Here is a 21,215-nt window from a genome sequence, read left to right as displayed (position 1 = left end):
CGCCGCCACAACCGGGCTACCGACTCTGGTTCGAACCTGACCTAACCGCATGTCGCACGTACCCGCACAATATGTACCACACGCATATATATATAGAAGTACAAAGAACTCGGTGCGATGGCGGCTCGAGAGAAAAGAATAATATCGTATCTTTGCCGCCTGTACTCTCATACCTAATAACAACGACCTACCCATATTATACGTATTCGTACTTGTAACATTTAAATATAATTCAGCCGTTGTCCTGTGTTATGTAAACGCTCTTAAATAGTTAAATACCTGCAACGAGTCGACGAGGACTACCGATCTCTGCGGAGAACGGGACATATTATTATGCCTTATACCTGCAGCTACTGCAAGCGATCGTTAAAATATTTTATCTCAGCAGGTCTTCTATTGGTCTCGCCCGAATTTCTCCCATCGCTTTGGCATCGTTTCTGTGCGAATTCGACTACAGTGGTCGGCGACCGACGTCCCTCGCGATCATTCCATACGACCATTGTTTTTTTTTTCAACTAGACTAATAATTGAAATACATATTTTTTTTTTATTTTTATCATAATTTTTTAGTAAGAAGTAAAATAACAAAAAATAAAAATAAAGCTCTACGAAAATGTTTTGCAAAACCAACGAACCTCATTAGAAGAGGACGCTTGCAGAGGTTCGCTCAATTTTGGTTATATAAGTATAGATAGTAAAAATCATTAAATTATAAAGTTATTAAAAAAAAAAAAAACCATTTAAATTTCGAAAGTTAAAGGTCATTTAAAAACGTTGAAAATATGTTCGGTATTTCTAAACGGTATGACATAATGGACGATATAATATTGCAGTAAATCGTGGAAAAACGCACCATCTTGCCCTTGGTAATATTATCGCAATTCAATTCCACAAATATATGACCTGCTGCTGATTTGAGTTTGAGACCTTAGCACCATATTATCCATATAAGGCACAAATAGTGTCCGAGATTTTGGTGGGAGGGGGGCTGAAGCTCAGGTTTATTTTGGACACTTAATTGACACTTATTATATAATGTGGTGTATTTATGATATTAGTTTTTTTGGGGGGGAGGGGGGTAGGGCTATACAAAGTTTAGGGGGCTTAGCCCACCAGTTCCTCCTTATTTGCACCTATGGCTATACCATGTCGGGTTAGACCAATCGTTATTACAGAATAAATATTATAATTTATAACAATACAGTATATTATATCTTATTTTGCACTGAATTGCGAAGACATACATTTTCTTTGCGGAAAATCGAAACCTTTGCACCTAAGTACCGTTCGTTTCGTATATTACGTGCAGACGTGTGGCAATTGCTTACGATGTTTTGTCTTTTATGATTGATTGACAGATAAAAACAATAATGTACAGGTAATATGCGGCGACGACATTCCTCAGAACAACACAGTGGTTTTTTTTTCGTAGGATTTGTCGCAAACATTATTCATGACAATTCAATGTATGTAATATTATTGTAAACTTGAAACGCGACGTGAGATGATCTGCTAAAACCGAAAGCTAGATGAACATAATAATAATATATAATATCATATAATTATCGTTACATCCATATCAATACAATATTATTGCGTTATATATTATTATGTTTTTAACGTGAGATATTTTGACGTCCATCAAACAGTGCAGATTCCTCCATTTTATATGTATATATATACATTCGTTTTAAAATGACAGAAACAAGTTCTGATTTCATAGATTATACGATGAGGATTATATTTTATATTGGTGAAAAGGATCGATTCTAAAATCAGATGGAATCTATAAACAATTCTTATGACTACTCGTAATACAGTAAAACCTCGTTAAGACGGATTCGCCAAAGGACCGTCCAATTTTTCCGTTTTAACGGAGTTTCCGACTTGATGGTGGGCTCACATCCGTTATGAATTTGAATCGGGACAAAAGAATTGTTCGTATCATTGGAGTTTCCGTCTTACTGAAGCTTCGTTTTACCGAAGTTTTACTGTATACAAAAACTGAAATCATAATTTTGTGGAAAAGTCTATTAATATAATAACGTTTATACAATTTTACAGTCAAAAAAGTATAGAGAGAGAGAGAGAGAGAGAGCACGTGAGACGGACGGCGGATAGGCAGATAGAGAGAGAAAAAATTGTGTTCTAGTCACGACCCCCCCGGTGCAACGTGTGTGTGTGTTTTTCTTTCCGAATCGCTTGTTAACCGACAAAACAAACGCTCGTCAGACTTTTACATCCCCTGACTAGGTCAATTCTCGGCTCTATGCGACGGATGTTGCGCGCTTAAATATTACACACGCGCACACACACACACACACGATACGACGAAGTTTATCCCCCCATGTGTGTGTTTGTGTCTATACATCATACTCATCGCATTTGATATTCTTTTGTGGTAATCTCCTGATGCTTATAGAAACAGAAAACAAAAAACTAAAGAGTGGGTATCACGCTGGGCAATATATAGTGACGGTCCCTCTCCGATATACCGCGGCGCATAGAATCATATACGCTCGAGGGATGGAGATAAATGCGTGTAGCCGTGTGTAGGCACGGTCCAACTGAAATGAAAAGGTACCTTCTATATATATATATATATATACATAACCCATCATACAGGGCGGCATATAGCCGTGGTATAGACCTGGTACTGCAGGTATATCTGCCGGAAAAACATATTAGAACGACGAAAAGAAAAGAAGCGGAGGGGCAAAAATAAAAAATACGTCGCACCGACTCGAGATGCAGCAAAAATGTTTTATAGAACACTTTTTTCTCACTCCTCGCAAAGTCGCGCGCGTATAGGTACTCTATTTTTTTATTTATTTTTTTTTCATTAGAAAGGATTAATTTTGGGTCCACAATATTATAACGTATATATATATAGGTAATCGCGTAACGAGGATGTCACATTCGCGTGTCGTGCAGAGAGATCCCGCGCCGAACATTTTTTTTTTCGGTTTACGTTCGTCCTGCGCGAACGCTCGTGATATCGCAGTTAGGTTTTTTTCTGTATTTTTTTTTTACGACGATGCGTTTTTTCTCGTGTTTTTTTTTCGTGTCTGTTTGTTTTTTCGATCGACACGCGCGTTTTTATCCGTCGTAAACCGTCACGAATTCAGCCGCTCAGACCCGCGGTCGTTATTTTGAATCGCGTCGCTTTCAAACTTCAAACATATATTATGCATATAAGTAATAATATATACATGAATACATGATGTACTTGATGTAGGTACTGGCAAAACCATTATATCGCTTTAGTACATAATACGTCATAATATATCGAACCACACGACCTCGATGATGTACTCGTCTTCCTAAAAAAAAAAAATAATAAACTCCAATAATATCGAGTGACGTATAAAAATAAAACGAAAAAATTTCACCGAGAAAATTTTGAAATTCTTTATGCACATTTCCGACGGAGTTTCGATGTTTTTGACATTATAATGCAGGATTGTAAATCGTCGATAAAAATTGACCTCTTTTCAAGGATTCGAATCACATTCTACATAATGGTAGTGGTTCAGAATTTTTTAATCCCATTCATATATATGGCCGACTATCGTCATAATGTGGTAATAATTATACACATATTATATAATTTCGATACCACGGATAAAAATAAATGTTTTACGCGCATATCATTACCAGCTATATACGCGGATAACTGCACATTCGTCCTTGAAATGCCAATCTATTATCTTGATATTACTTGTAATCGACAAAAATAATATCTAATACGCGTCACGAAAAATAAACAATATTATTCGCGATCGGCCGTGACAGTTATGATTGAAGGTATAGGTATACTGTCATAGGTTATAGTAGCCTACGGATGCGTATAATACATTATTATACCTATACATCATCGGCAGTATATCGTGGAATGCACTGTCGATACACCCGCAAGCGCGGTGCATTCGAACTGCAACGGGCGAATGGATGATTACTGGTAGTACGATCAAAACAAAACAACTTGTCTTGACTGAGATCGATTCATCGTTGCCTAGCAGAAGCCACGAGTATAGTTTCGTTTTATTGCGTAGATGACACTATATAAAGAGATCCGTCCAAAATTCACATTTTCAATAAGACCACGTGCCTGCAAGACAATAGGATTTTGAGATTATAGAGTATGAAAAAAAAACTCTGGGATCTGAAAATATTTTAGTCAGCTTAAAAATTCTAAAATTAAAAAAAAAAGAATTAAAAATCACAAATCGTTGGCAAAAAAAAAAACAAGGGTGCGGATCGAATGGTCGACGAATTACTGTCGTCCCGTTAACTATATAATATTATAATATTCTCCTTCGACCGATCTGTCGGATAAATCGTAGTTGGCCAGCATAGATCTTTATTGTTATTGTAATATTATTGTGCAGAATAATAAATACCTGTCTGAACATGTACATATGATAACATTATAGACTCGAAGTTCACGATCGACGGCGGTGGCGCCGATAAACTCTTTTTATTTTTTTTACCGCCGTCGTCTCGGATCCGTTTATCCTCCTTTATGATATAGACGGGATATGTTATTATGTTTTCCTCGTCCTTATAACATTATATAATATAATATTAAATTATTATCTATTTACGTCAGAGGCGCCGACTTTTAGATATTAGCGCGGGGGCAAACTCTTCTATTAAGTGAAAAAAAATTCTATAGTATGCTGTAGTTTGCTTACCGGGAGGAGTAATTACCAAATTGTCCCTTAACTCTATTTTAATACTCCATTAGGATGCTATAAATATATTTGTTTATAATTTATAAATAATATTATTTGAATTGAAAATTTTTAGTTTATATACTATAATGGTAATAAAATCAGTTCCGTCTCTATATTTCGGGAAAAATTGAAATGACAGATGTATTTTTAGACAAAATATAAAACCAAATAGTAGTGAGCGTCGAGCGATCTATAGTATTTATAGATCATATTTAGGTAATATACAAATATACAATCGTCGATGTTCTAATGAATATTTTCATGTTATAATCTGGTATTTTCACCAAATAATTATTATTGTACACAACGGGGCACGGGGGCGAAATAATACTTTTGCCACCGTTAAATCAATGTACGGGGGCGATCGCCCCCTTTGCCCCCGCGGAGTCGGCGCCTATGATTTACGTCGCCGTTTAAATAATTAAATAACATTACGCAATCGGATTTGTGTTCATGTAGTTCATCTCTCTCTCTATTTTTCTCCATAATTTTTCTGGTACAATTAGTGCGCTGCACTTGAAGGTATGGTGTGTAATACCAGTTTCGATAGCCCTCAGCGGCTCGTCGTTGCGTTCATATACAGTGTAGGTACACTCGCGATTACCTATCTTCACCATCGTTATTATTACCTATATAATATGTTGTGTATCATAATTATTATTGCAGTCCGTCGTGAATTCCGCGCGCGCACGCGCATGTAAGAGTTACTTACTTGTTATTATTATTGTGCGTATATATTATGTATTTTTTTTTAATGGAACCGTCTCTCTAGATCATCGATAAAATATCGTTATTATTATTGCTTGTGCGGCGATAATTAAACGGTTAGCACGGAGCTGTTGCTGCCGTCGTACACACCACACGTCGAGTCGTGTATAACATTATTATAATATTATGATATCGTTTATGTACTATTATTGTGGGCGCGGCCGTATAATATAATATACGGACCGACATTTTGCAAAAAAAATATTTTGTTTCGGGAAGCAGACCAGGAAAATATATTGCTGATACTCTGAGGCAAAAATTAAATTACCAAACGCATAAATAATAACATCATACCTAACAATAATGTGAAATAACCGCACGTTATATGCAATACACATATTGTATTGTGATAGTCCACGGTACGAATATTATTGTGCAGTATGTGATTCGGACTTGAATACTCTTCATATCGTCACTTATGTTTTTGCTTATTAGATAAAATTGCAAAAATCGCGTAGATACAATATTAAAACGCATAATATGCACTATACAGCGGTGTGCCATTTAATCGAACGCGTGAAAATTATAATGCTTAATTATTATTACTATATTCGTATGTTTACGTTTTACACTCTGACATTATTATGCACTATAATTACACATATATGTATTACATTACATTTATTATTGTTGCAGTATTACATTTATATTAATTAATGCGTATTATTATTTTGTTTTCATAATGTTATCAGTGTATATTGCCTCGATTTTCGGGGATGACATAAATGCAACAACGATCGATATTAATATTATCATAATATCTGTTGGAACATTTATGAAGTTTTTCAATTATAATTTAGACATTTTAAAAATTTGTTGCATATTTATAACCTTTAACGGATTATCGAATCTTAAATATAATATCTCCGTGTAAGGTTAGGTACACGTGTGTGTAACTGGTATGTGACACTTTAAAAAAATAATATGTGAATAATATGTGCTAAAAATGTGAAAACCGGTTATATAATTGTTTGAAAAAACTAGTATAATTTGTTTTATATAGTATCGCATGTGTCGACGATCGCCAATGATTGCAAAGTGTATTTTGCCAATTCGGTTAAGGTGTATTATATTTCTAAATTATTGGAATAAAGTGTGAATATTTACAAAATATTATTATGATATGCATTTATTTGGGTTATACGCGTACAATATCGTCACAAGGATCGTAGTCTTACAGCAGTGTTGATTTCATTTGAGATCTATTCAGTGGCGCCGAAGTCCTAAAAATCTAGTAGGGCGAAAAATATTTCAAGAGGCCCAACATCTTAATATCGGCAAAAATGGCATACCATGAAAGGGAAAATGATCAATATAAAGCGGCCCTATCCTAAATTTTCAAAATATGTCGGGCCAAGGCCCGACCTTAACATAGGGTTCGGCGCCACTGGATCTATTTATAGGACGGCTTGTATGTCGTCGGATTTTTACCATTGCAACTGCCTAAAATATTTTACATATATCGCCAGTTTGCGTCGACGCTAAGATTTTACCAAAGAAAAAATCGGAAATCGCTCTAGGCACCTTCTTGGCTAACGTGTTTGTTTGCAACTTTATAACATTGGAACACTATGGTAAACTAGTTGGGTACCGCAATACATAAATCGTCACGAAAAAGTAAATATTTAATAATTTTTTACTCTTTTCGTAAATCAAATAATTATATAGTGTGATAATGATATAACAGGTACATATTCATTATAAATCCGCACGTTTTATCGTGTATTTATTTCGTGGATTTTCCAGGAAACGTCGTCTGACGGGAATCCCTGAAACACGAGCGGATATTCGTGAGAAATGGGAGTTATATACCGAGTATCAACGATGACTAATTTATTATCAAGATATATTTCTGTTGAATTTTCGTATAAGAAACGAAACATATTATACTGCAAATGAGAACATTTTGAATGATGCAAACGTTTACCGTTACAATTTCTGGTTTTTAGCTATACCTACCTACATTATAATATTATCAGAAAATAAACAAAAACAATCATTAAACATGGTGGCGGGTCGTAAGTATGAAATACAAACGTAATCCAACAACCTTGGACTTTAAAAATCCAGTTTTCAAAACACTCTTACGAAACATACATAGGTAAGTAATACCCATGTAAACTTGTTCTATAATCAAACAAGACGTGTTCACCACAACAAAGTTGCCTAGGACAACTGAATTTTTGACAATTCCTTAAACCTTCAACGCGATCTTTCGGTATTGATAATATTTTTAATTCTGTACCTACACGTCGTCCGAATTCTTAGAATATTCCTACAGTCGTGATTTTCCACGACACAAACAATTTCTGAACCATACGTGTTGCGGGATTCTACCTATATATATCATATTATAATTTTGGATCCGATATTCAGTAAAAGAAGTAAACGAGGTTAGCGCCAACGTTCATCTTCGGTATAGGTATAGGTACATTCGTCATTGACCTCAAAATCAATATTTTTTTTGTTTCAAGCGATCCAAGTTATGTTTTTTCCTCTGCACTGATAGTTTCATTCCTTTGGGTGATAAAGCCAATTAACTTGAGTTGCCCTTTCAGTTATATCTTTGTGTTTCCACTCTATGTTTAGAGGAAAATGTGGAGAAAGAACCATGCTCCGTGTCAGCAGATATTGGAGGGTCGAGGTTTACCTATAATATCAACTGCGACAAATCAAATGCCCTTCCACCAGTTTTTAAGTTTAGTATAGTTTTATCTGAATACCGAATAAAACGATTTCATCAAAACACTTTTCATAAAACTGCAGGACAAATTTATTAAAATTGTCCCAACGTTTGAAGTGAACATCAACGCCAAATCGCTTTTCATAAAACTGTTAATGTTAATGCCTTGAAAAATACACCATATATATTATTATTAGAATCATTTTTTAATAATTATTTATTTAAAAAATTGTGATTTACAGTAAATGACGTTTTTCTATCGAAACAACAACTGGATGTGAATCGAACCTATATTATTGCACTAAAAAAACAAAATGTGTCTCAAACACCGCGTGCGCACAACACTGCGTAACTTGTTGCTAACAATATTATTATTATTTAGTAATAAATCCTATAGTTGCAACAAAAGGTAAAATATTGCAATAACTCAACCACTGTAACAGCAGCGTTTCCGCCGAGTCCATTCCGACGAGCCCGTCGACGCGTGTTGGGTACCTATACATATATATACCTACGTAGTACGTATACAGCGTGTGTGTGTTTTTTTTTAAGTTTATAATGTGCTAGCATGTACCTAAAGCAGTGTGAGGCAATCATCATATAAGCGATCGTATATTATTGTTGCGACCTCGTGTGTTTTTGCTAGCTGCTGCCATAGGTATATGCTATACCTATTCTATAGGTAGGTACTCCGGCGATGAAGACGATGACGATATTAATAATAAAATAATAATAATAATAATATTATTATTATTAAACTGTTTTTTACGTTACGCGATCGTCGTAGTACCTACACGTGCGTAATTAATATTGTTGGACGACAAGACAAAACAAAAAAAATAAAATAAATAAACTCAAGTTATCTTACCCACTCTAATCACTGATGTGTACGCAACAGCGCCACACCGGCGCTTCACACACACACACACACATATATATATATGTATGAAGTAATCATTGTAGATTTTCGAAAATCGCCAACTTGAATAAAAAATAAAATATGTACTTTTATAAATGTATAATATATACTTTATTATAGTATTACATATATATATATATATATATATATATATAGGTGTGTGCATGATGGTCAACGAATATTATACCGAAAGACATTAAACCTCCTCCGTCTATAGTATTCTGTCGGATTAGCGAAACGCAAGAGAAAAGAATTGGACAAACATAATACCTATCTCTGATTATAATATTATGTACAGGTACAACACTATATTAAAAATAACTCGAACACGTAACATTATAAAATGTATTCACGAAAACCTTCGTCGTATTATTTATTCTAAGATATATAAATACACTTTGGTTTGCTATAATACTACAGTATAGGTTGTAACGTCTCACCTTTAGCTTATATACATATAAAAAAAAAAGAATGCACAATTAATTAAATAGCCAAAATAATATAAAACTATATACACAAATTGTGTATCAGTCTATTATATTAGATCGCAATAACAATTTAAAACAATGGTTTCCAACATCTTCTTTAATGATGAAAGTTGTTTAGAAAAAAATATAAATAATAGTAAATATATCATAACGGAATAATCAATCAACAGGTAACTGTATATAATAATAGATTATCATAAAATATAAATAATAGTAAATAATAGCACATAAATAATTAGCTCGTAATCTTTAGCGCAATACTCGATAACCGGTCGTTATTCATTTTTCATTGCATTGTAAAAAACAAATAATTTTGTTTCGTACAACACTTCTTTCGCACTCTTTGCATCTCTCTAACAATGCGCCGCCTCCGCCACCCCCACAGGTTGGAAAAAATTGCATTAAAACATATTATATGACATGGCCAGTACTAATGTCGTTCCAACAAATATTTTTCAATTTTTGTTACCGTATTATTATTATTATTGTTGTACAATAATAATTACGACGTAAAATGGTTGATTAATGCGCGCAGAAAAGGAAAAACACTGCTGCGGCCACAATAGGAACTAAAATCGTCCGAACTAAAACCGTTTTCATCGCAAGCATTACTTTATTGTAGAGACCTACGAATCAATTGAAAACAGTTAACACAAATATCATAATATTATCCGAAAATAATATTTGTTTTGAATCCGATTGAAAATAATATTATATGAGTTAATGATCACACTAATTATTTCCATAATATAACGTCGTTGAGGGGAACTAATCTATAATATGTAAAAAAAAAATTTAGTGTTCAAAAAACATTGAAAACATTTTTTTTAAAAAAATCACATAGGAGCTTTTGTTCATAAACGGTTTATAGCTGGGATAACACATAGAAGGATTTTTCTGCGATGGAAATATTCCATAGACGTTTTATTACGATTTATTTTAGGTACCTCCACATAGGAGAATATTTTTCAATAATTCTATACAATGCAAATAGCACGTAAGAAATTTTATCAATAAACACCTTATTTTTGTTTCTGAAATTAAAACCTCAAAATCATAAATGTTGGCACGTACCTATATAAAGTAGGTTTGTTCCCGTCAACGACGATAATATGTAATCATAATAACGCTATAATATACATACCTACCGCTATATTACACTGCTGGATTTAATATTATTGTGGGTAACCATCACGAGCGATTTCAAGTTCAAGTCGACCATCGTATAATATGTATACTTAGGGGAAACGTGTACAAAGTGGCCATAGCGGGTAAAGTGGTCATGTCTTATTATTCTGTGATTAATAAATAAACAGCTGGTTTCATCACGTGGGTTGGTTCATTGTTATCATATTTATCGACTGATAAACCACTATTGACAGAAACATTTATCTTTTTCGTTTAAAAAAAATTTCATTTTTCGATGCTGTTGATCTAAAATATGTGCTCTGAATAAATAATTATATTTTATGATCATAATAATTAATATACCCGAATTATTTTTTTTTTAAATCTACATAAGTTTTTATATGTCATAGAATTAGCTTAAGTTTAATTAGTTAATATGATTATTATTTTTTAAATAGTAAATTAAACATTATTAAAAGGGCAAAGTGGTCACTACTATGATTTATGTATCAAATATTATTCGTTTATTTGTTTATTTGTTTTCAAAAGCTTAATAAGGTTAATAATATGTTTATTTTATAAAACAGCTTTGTTACTCACCAAAAAAATACCAAGTTTGACTAATGTATTAATTAATTATAAAAAAATTAATAAGAAACACAAAGCTTGAAATGAAGTTACTTATTTATCAAAGAAAAGTTGTTGTGAGAATACAATATAAGTTATATTATATACATGTTACATACATTTATGAAAATATTATAAAATAATGAATAATAATAGAAATTTTAAACCGGCAGTCAAAACTCAAAGTGGACATGGGCTGACCACTTTGAACACCTAGGTGGGCAAAGTGAATAATTTTGTACTTTTAAAAAAAAATGACAATAACTATTTATTTATTTGTTTAAAATTGTTTCTGATTGGAAATTATGATTCCTGAAAATATCAACTAGACAATCTTGAAAGTTTCATAAAAAAAATTAAATCCTAAAATGTGACACTGCATGTGTTGAACCTTAGGGTGGCCGCATTGGACACATTTTCCCTACCTCTATCGTATAGGTAGCTGACGATTAATCGGCGCGAGACACGCAGATTTCTATGATATTATTGTTGTTGTTGTTATAACCGACCATTATAATATGGTGCACCAGTGTCGCAACAATGTTCTTAATACGACCACCTCGTTGTTCTGCTAGCTAGCTGCTGTATAACCCATAAAACAGATGAACAATATTTTATATACACGAGATAATTTTACGAGTTAATGATGTTATGTGTTGTTATAGGTACCTAGGTATATTATGGTAATGGTCAATAATTACCGGGAACAACGCGCGTGTATTTTATTAGCTGATTATGAACCGTTATATTATATAGGTACTGCTTAAACATATATTATGCGTTAATACATATTATATTGCAGACGCGCACCGAACGTGTTATTTAAATTTTTCACACGTTTAACACACGCTGCCGTCGTTTGTGCTGTAGTAGTAGTATGGCAGTAGTTGTTTTTGTTGTAAATATTATAATATATATATATATATATATTTATCCACACACAATATAATGTTAAGCATATTACAATACACCGATATAATATATATAGATTTGAGTATGCGGAAACGCAGTCGCTATTTACGGTTAGAACACAGCACGATATATATATATATATATATATACAGAAATAATAATAATATATTATAATAGCTAAAGCTAATGCACTCGACGTACTTGACTCGTCGGTATATTATTATACCTATGTAAATATTATGAGACACGGCGACGTACCAATACGAAATCTATATTATACTTTATAATATGTTGTATGGTCACAATTGTTCAGCTGCAGTTTTAAAATTTTTTTCCACAAATTCTGCACGTTAACTCGCGTAGGTACAACTTATTGGCTGCTCGTTGCCTGTTTAGGATACTTTAGAACGTTGACGATTTTTGAGCGGTAACTGGTGACCAGCCTTCTAGTCTAGAAGTATAAAAAGTATACTATATTATAGTCAAATAGTACCTATTTATTTGGCGCGTTTTATACGTGAAATAAAATTAAATGCGACGGTGAACGATAACAGCTGAATGCGATCGACGTACTTGAATGGCATCAATCTTTTCGTATATAAAAATACAAAAATCTTTGTATCCAGTAAAGAATATGAATCATTACACTACCTATATATATTCAGAGCTATTTTCCAAGGTCAGAGTTGTTCAGCTGCACTCTTATTAATATTTTTCACAAACTCTCACTACTATTACGGCTAGGTCAGGACTTAAGACGTAATTCGTTGACGATTTTTATGGTCTTGCGTATTCAAATATCTATATGCGAAATAAAATTAATTGTCACCGTCAGTGGATTACTGTAATACATATTACGCGCACTATACGCATCACGTGAACAAGGCGAGTTAGAAAATAGAATAATATATAGTAGATAATTATTAATTACATATCACCGTATTTTCCAAAGACGAAAATCGCAGTGGAGGCTAAGAGGGCTTAGCTATAAGAAAATACGTGTAAGGTGAGAGTCCCCCTCACTATACTCACGTCAATGCTTATAATATTACATAGTCTGAAATTTTAATAGATTTGTGCCTACACATTTGTGGTCTTTCAACGAGCTGAAGTAAATTTTTCATTTCATCATTCGATTTCATAGTGTTTGCACTATATAATAACGACGATCACTAATGATTGTATACACTCAGAAGTATATTTTTGTTATTATTATCATTGCACACTTAAGCAAAATAAAAGAGTGAGTGAATATATAATAACTCTTGCTCACACATAACGCGTGTACCTACCTAAAATTGATGCGTTAAAAAAAATTAGTCACCTGGCTGAATGATGTGGAAAAAAATTAAATTTTATATGAGTGCGTAACCCTGCTGCGGCGACTAGTCTGCACACTCGCACGCACACACAACACCCGAAAGCGGATAGGACCTATATATAGGTACACAAACGATTTTCGAACTTGAAGAGCTGTTTCAGCCAGCGGTATAGCACTCGTCGGGTTTTTAACCTCCTACTGCAAGAACACACATGAACGATAATATAATACATTATTATTATTATTATGACAAGGCGACGATGACTCTGCCGAACCCGTCCGGACACGACGACGTCGGCAGTGTTCGCGTCATCGTGGAGTGGTCGAACCACGGTGTATAGCCCCAAGCACCACTGCAGTACGCACTATATGTATATAGTTTTCAAGAGATAAGTACACACACTACGACGGGGCCAACCCCCTTAAAAGGCAAATACCTTCAGACGATGACGACGACGCCACCGCCGCCGCGCGATCGGGTCTTTTTATATTTCTTCTTCTTCTATATTTATTTATTATTATTATTATTTTTTTTTTGGCTTCTTACCAACGTGCGTTCGACCGTGGCACGTATATAATATGCAGTGTACACGTAAATGCGCACGCTGTTGTACACACGCAAAAAATAGCCCGTGGGAAGATTAAAATTGGACAAAAAAAAAAAAAAAATTGCAATTAAATTGCAAAATTATTGTAGGCCGCCGACATCACAACACACACACATGCACAAATATTGCGTATGTGTGTACGTTGCAAAACCGATCGGCAGCGGCGCGTATCGGGTATAACCGGTTGGTGCAGGCGACTGGCGTCGCGGTGCACTTCGAGATAGTCACCTCAAGGTGATGCGTTTTAATTTTGTTCACGTGTGCCACAGTGTGTTTGTGTGCACGCCGTTTTTTAGTACCAGAGCTATAACCGCCTGTACCTAAACCTACTAGGACTTTTTTTTTTTTGAGGGGGAGTGACACCTGTACAACAGCCTTGGCCAAGTAAATAAATAAAATTCATAAACAATTTTTAACATCATATTATATTTTTATATATATTATAGGCACACGTCCTAATAAGCATCATCATATCATATATTGCTGCAGGTAGAACTTTAACCAAAATATTACAATATAGATGTATACGCTCAAAAACTATGACGTATATTCATCTTATTAAAATAAAATGGTACAATATTATTTTCAAATGGATCGGTCGAACTGTAAACCGACTTTCGACCGTGATCATCTATACCGAGGAAATGCTGTGATTTTTTTCATTATATACGTTTGAAAAATATCTAAAGATATATAATGATAAGGTACCTAATGAGCGCGGACTTCGTATATTATACAATATAAGGTCTATGGTCACAAAAATAAATTCACACGTTAAAAAACAGAGTTAAATAATACCGTAATGTACAAATAAGTCGACACTACACGTGCAACATAATATATTCCATATGGTAATATAATGATAATAATATATTATATTTTAACACGGATTTTATAATAATTGGGTCGTGTCGAAAAGATCTATAAAGACAGCGCACGTTTATGATTATAATAAACTATAATAATGGTATTAATTAATAATCTGAATAATCATATTATATGATATACATACATCGTAAGGTGCTGCAGTTTTTCCGTCAGGGTGATTCGTAGGTAGGAGATACCTAAACATAATATTATATGCTGTTATAATATTAATGTAGATGACAGATGACGCTCAACTTTTTGTTTTTTTACCTTACAAGATTATTATACGAAACGTTTTCAGCCGTTTAATCACGCTGCACATCACTCACCCCTTTGCCAGAGCGAAACATTATTATCATCGTTATATTACTGTTATTGTTTTGGCTATTGTTTGGTGGGGCGGGGAGGGGGGGTCGACGACGCTTTCACGCAACGCACTGCTAGAAAAAACGCTCGTTTGAAAGGCTCCCGCGGAGTATAATATAACATAATATAATATAAATAATATAATAAAATATATAATCCGTCGGATTAGGAGATGGCCTCGTCCCGAACGCCATCGTCCCACAGAGGTCTGCGCGTCAGTTGTTTTTTTCATATACTAATATTTTTTTTTTCTTTCCTCGTTGGCTCATTCTATTTTTTATTATGACGACGACATTTGCTTCTTTGGCGCGCTATCGTTCGTACATAGTATATACAATATTATTATATATTATGAATGTAAGTACCTACGGCGTCTCGTCATCACGTGAAAACGTACAGATAGCTAGGTTGGGTTAGGACGGTAAAATAATATTTAATACACGCGATACAATGAGGAAAAATAACGAACACCTATATAATAATATGCGTATACGCACTGCAGCGATGACGACGGGTGGAAAAATTCCGCCGCCTCCTACTCCTCCACCTCCTTCTCATCCTGTTCCACCCAAAGATCGAGCGGGTCTATGTGCACGCCGTTCGTCATAATGTGTATTATAATAATATTTTTATATTAAACCGCCGATGACGATTACAATATTATTATTATTATTATATTTGCCGTCCAGACACCTTTCCGGACCCGTCCCGCGTAAAAAGGACTCAGATAAACATCTCCCGCACCAAGTCCTCGAACCCACCGAATCCAGCCGAAGACGGGCGGCGGCGATTTAAAATAATAATAATGTGGGTGCCAACTACATAATAATAATAATATATACATCCCCGGCCGTCCTGGCTCATCGTCATTTTTTTGTTACCACATACTCGGTCAGCAGTCTCTCCCAGCTCCCACCGCCTCCGCTGCACCGATGCGTTTTCGGGCATGATGGCGACAATCCGACACGGGTCGTACATATTACTATATCGTCGTTGGCTTTCACTCCGACAGAGATGGCTGTGTACAGATAACGACTTACACACACACGTTCAGCTCTCACACGACGACGACTATAAGCTCCCTCGCTCCCTCCCCCTCCAATCGTGCACCAACCTATATCAAAGTGTATGTTATTATATATTGGCACTTGGACTATATACACGATAAGTATTTTTTTTATAACAGGTATATATTATTATTATTATTATACAAACTACGAAGAGACTAGGTAATTATTACGATTGCTATAATATTATGTCGCGTTAGAACGTATATATGCGATGAGTCCGTGAAAATATGCGAAGTGACGAAATAAGCTGGTGATTTTGTTATTTGATTTTTAAGATGACGAATCGCGATTTCGATTTATTTATATGCCCAAAAAATAAATAAAAACATTAATTTTTTATAAATAAAAAACAGATCACATAGCTATTATATTTGGACCAATCAAATTATTATTAATGATATTTTAATAATAAAGAATCAATAATACATATTTAAGATGATTTTAGACCAGTGCAGGGGGGGGGGGTATAGAGCCAAAATGCTTACGAGTAGCTGATATTATATTAACATCACAAATTATTTAAATTATGTTAAACATCTCGACAACTCGAAGACCTCAACAATTCGAATTTTTTCTCGCCCCTTGAATTTTTATTAAGTCATGTTCGAGGTGTATAAGACTAGAAAAATACAGAAGTAAAAACTCTGTCACCAAAATTGTGAATGACTAAAAAAACGAGCACGAATAAATTGTGTAAAAATTGAAAAAAATCATTTTGCATACTTCGATGAGAACCGCATGCGTACCGCGTGTTGCAATCCAAAAAAACACAATAATAATTTTAACATTAATTAATTTTTAATACATTAGAATCACGTGTTTGCCAAAACACAACGTTTTTTCGACACCGCTCGCGTAATGTTTCGTAAACAAACATTTTTCCGAATTTTTTTCATAAAAAAAAAACAAGCGGATAACAATTCGTAAAAATCAAATGGGTACCCGCGGGCGACTTAAACATCTATGGATACGATGGGTACATATTATAAAAGAGAGAAAGCTTAACGAAGGACACCTCGTGCGCGCATCTAAATATATAATATATTATATAATATATATATATATATATATATATATATATATATATATATATATATATATACTTGTAGGTATATTAAATATATTTAAGGTATGTATGCATTTTTTTTCAAATATATATATACTTATAAACTTAATATAACATATTACCGTGGCTCGACGAAAATGGAAACGTTTAAGAAATAATAAACGATATAGTAATAATGTAACATGCGTACAATGCAGCAGTACCTTTACTGCGTGTGACCGGTTTGATAGTATCGTGTTTATAACGTATATTGTATATATATAGGTACTCGAGCACTACCAATATATTATACATCTGATATTGTATTTTTTGTGCTTCGGAATATGAAATTCACCGCTATTTCCTATACATAATAATAATATCTATATTATATTTTACGAACTAGTTTTTCGTTAATGATTTCAATGGCCGGTGGACAGTTGAGGGTACATTTCTACGGCCCCCCCGATTTGGAATTTTTGAATTCTGTTTTGACAGATCGTTTGTGCACGAATGTGCACGAAGTCCCGTCGTTTGTGCACAAATACAGGGGGGATTATCCCTAAATCAAATTCGGGGGGCCGTAGAAACGGCAGCCCCCCCGATTTGGAATTTTTGAATTCTGTTTGGGCAGATCGTTTGTGCATCGTTTGTGCACGAATGTGCACGAAGTCCGGTCGTTTGTGCACAACTATTCCCGGAGATATCACAAGAACAAAATCGGGGGGCCGTAGAAATGGACCCCACAGTTGATATCGTTAACGAATCCGACGGCGGCGATGACGGTAATAATACGTAGGCAGAGTTCATTAGATGAATCCTGCAGCTCCTTCTGCTCCTGCAGCGGCGGTGCACGCGGAATTGAAATTTTAAATAATAATTTACCTAATAAAATGAATAATTATTGATTGTTATAGCCACTTATATGTATAATGTATATTGTACCTACACAATGCACACAGTTCTAGCGGAGAATATATTATAATATTATATTGTTATACGTCGCCGTCGTCGTATGACTATATAACATATTCATTCCATATATATATACCCAGCGACGGGTCGAGTATTATCACTGTTTTTTTAAAATTATTTCGAAATTATAATAATAGCTATACGAACGAAGCATAAAAATAAACAAACAAGAAACGCACTGTGGATAGCGGTTGTGATAAGATACGTCTCATCCTATAATTCTTTTAAAAAAATAAACAAACAAAAGTATACGACACCCATAACTGCATAATATATGCAGATAATGTAAACAGGACACTGTAAAATGATAACAATAATTAGCGGAAATTTTTTGTTTTTGGAGGAAGATAATAAATATAAAATGTTTTACCTATTTTGGTATAATGATGGTCATAATGATTCTCCTCTAAAAAAAAAAAATTAAATGGCAAATCACTTTATCAAAGATGTCCAGCCTATATTATGCTTATCATATAATTCCTTATCACTTTATCAGTGTCGATTCTGATTAATTTATTATACAAGACGAATAATTTTTATTTTTTTATTTTTCGTATGGCGCTATGTCCGGGAGTAGGCACGAAGGCCTAGTTTGGACGCCTATTTGGCAGAATTTCTAGTGGGCACCCGTAGGTTTCTGTCGTGCCCGGTATAAATATTAATATAGATCATATACGACCCACTAATCGCAGCTGTTTTTGAAACACAGAATGACCAATATTATATCATTGAATTCATTTTTGTAAATATATAGACTATTTCAGAGACAGACGTCTTAGACAATATCATCATGCCAATATGAATTACTACAACTTACCATCTACCAGTACCGGTACTAAATTATAATACTACATTCATTATTCACGAATGATAAAGATCCAAGAAATTATGTATTTATATTTATAGGTACTCTGTATCGAGATAAAATAATATATTTTTCCAACGTCATTAACATTAATTATGTCTCGTGAAGGTACACGCAATGCTGTGTATATGTACATATTTAGCCAATTAAAAATTGTGTCGTTAATTCTTAGGTATTAGTTACAATTCAAAACGCTAATTTTGTTTTAAATCGAGTTATACACGTATTCATATACTATTTAATATGCCAATTAATAAAAAAAAAATTTCAATGTTACGGTATCTGTATTGTTTTTTGTGCCAAAACGAGTCAGAAAAATGCGGTTTTGGTGCAAAACTTGGTATCGTCAACCATCGTCAAACTTAAATTCTAACGCGTTTATGTTAGTAGGTATTTAACCTACATTGGAGCGAAAGAAACGTTTTATTCAAAACGTGAATAAGTAAGTATATTAGCGTAAAGCCGTAAACAAATTTAAGTAAAACCATTCTTAATTAATGCTGTTTTTTATCTTGATAATGTGCAATCAAAAACTAATTTTTATCAAAATATGGATATGTCTTGTTATTGCCCTCAGATTTTCAAATACTTTTAAGTTATAACTTATAACTAAATGAGTAATTATCCAAAAATGTATTTAATACAGATCGTGTTCGATCTATAAAGTTGAAAAGGTTCTTAACAATATACTGCTTCGAAACATGCATTTATAAATATGTATGCAGTTATTCATAAGAATACAATATATAAAATTTGATTTGTAACGACGTAAAATATTTTCAAAAAAGTTATCGTTTTAGTTAATTATAATAATATAGAGATGAGTGACTAACGTCAAAAATGGATCTCCCCGTAAACAATTTCATATTATCTTTATTACTGACACTACTGTAAGTTTTCGTTTGGTGCGGTAAATTTTAAATTCGTTTATATAATATCATAACAATCGCTTGCCGTTTTAAGTAATTTCAACAATATTTTCCGGACCTATACTCGTCGTATATAATTATCATAAGTTTTGAATGCATAATATTTTAAAACGAAAAACACAACACGTGTGTATTAAAATAATATTATATACATATAATATGTTCCTATGTAGGTATAATTGACGAATATCGTACAGTACGGAAAACCAGTTTTTACAGATTCGATGGTTCGATATGACGGTCGCTTGAACATCGTGGTATATATAGCTAGGTACTCATCGTCGGATATGCCGAGAACACGCGACTCTCTCTCTCTCTACATATATATTATATATTATACATGTTGTGTGTGTGTGTGTACAGTATTAAAACGAAACGGAAACATAAACAAATCGTCTTCGGGACTAGAAGCGACAACCGCACAGTGTCCTAAAATTGTAGGCCGCGTCCGAGTCGGTTCCGACTGTAATAAAATACATAAGATGTCCTTTGTCCGTTTTACACCAACTCGGGATTAGTATATATGTATATATAGTTGACGTACCCGACTGTAACAATATACATTTTAATATAATATTACATTATTGTGTAGTTAGTTCTGTACATGGTGACTATTATTGGTTAATGGTTACACGTCGTATACCGCGGTATAAGGTTTGTGCGTGTGCGTGTGTCTGCAGTGTTTGTATCTTGGCGTACAAACCAACGAAAAATTTTAGGGAGGGAGGGGCTTAAGCACCAAAGAAATTTTGGAGGAAACAGACCCGTGACTCTCGCATTCCTCGTTTACTGTGATTATTACCTCCGTCACGTTTGCTCTCTCCAATTAAATTAATTATAAATTCAAATCAATCATAATGTGTATACATTTTATGCAAAACAAACCATTTTTATTTGATAATGAG

General features: G+C 33.8%; 2 long non-coding RNA genes across 2 annotated transcripts in view; both read right to left on the bottom strand.

Moving 5' to 3' along the window:
- The window catches only part of LOC149054251 (uncharacterized), a 45,829-nt gene that overhangs the window by 23,435 nt on the left and 1,179 nt on the right, over positions 1-21,215 (bottom strand). The window lies entirely within an intron of this gene.
- LOC149054252 (uncharacterized) lies at positions 12,518-15,609 on the bottom strand. Its single transcript, XR_016192307.1, has 3 exons — positions 15,331-15,609; positions 15,206-15,257; positions 12,518-12,715 (listed from the first exon to the last, which is right to left on the bottom strand). It is a non-coding gene; the product is annotated as an uncharacterized LOC149054252 (long non-coding RNA).

The sequence above is a fragment of the Diuraphis noxia genome, unplaced genomic scaffold (genome assembly GCF_037042655.1).
Source record: "Diuraphis noxia isolate RWA-SAM2 unplaced genomic scaffold, SU_Dnox_SAM2 contig0009, whole genome shotgun sequence".
Lineage (NCBI taxonomy): Eukaryota > Metazoa > Arthropoda > Insecta > Hemiptera > Aphididae > Diuraphis > Diuraphis noxia.
The sequence above is the reverse complement of the archived record's forward strand: the minus strand, read 5'-3'. Positions and strand labels throughout refer to the sequence as shown.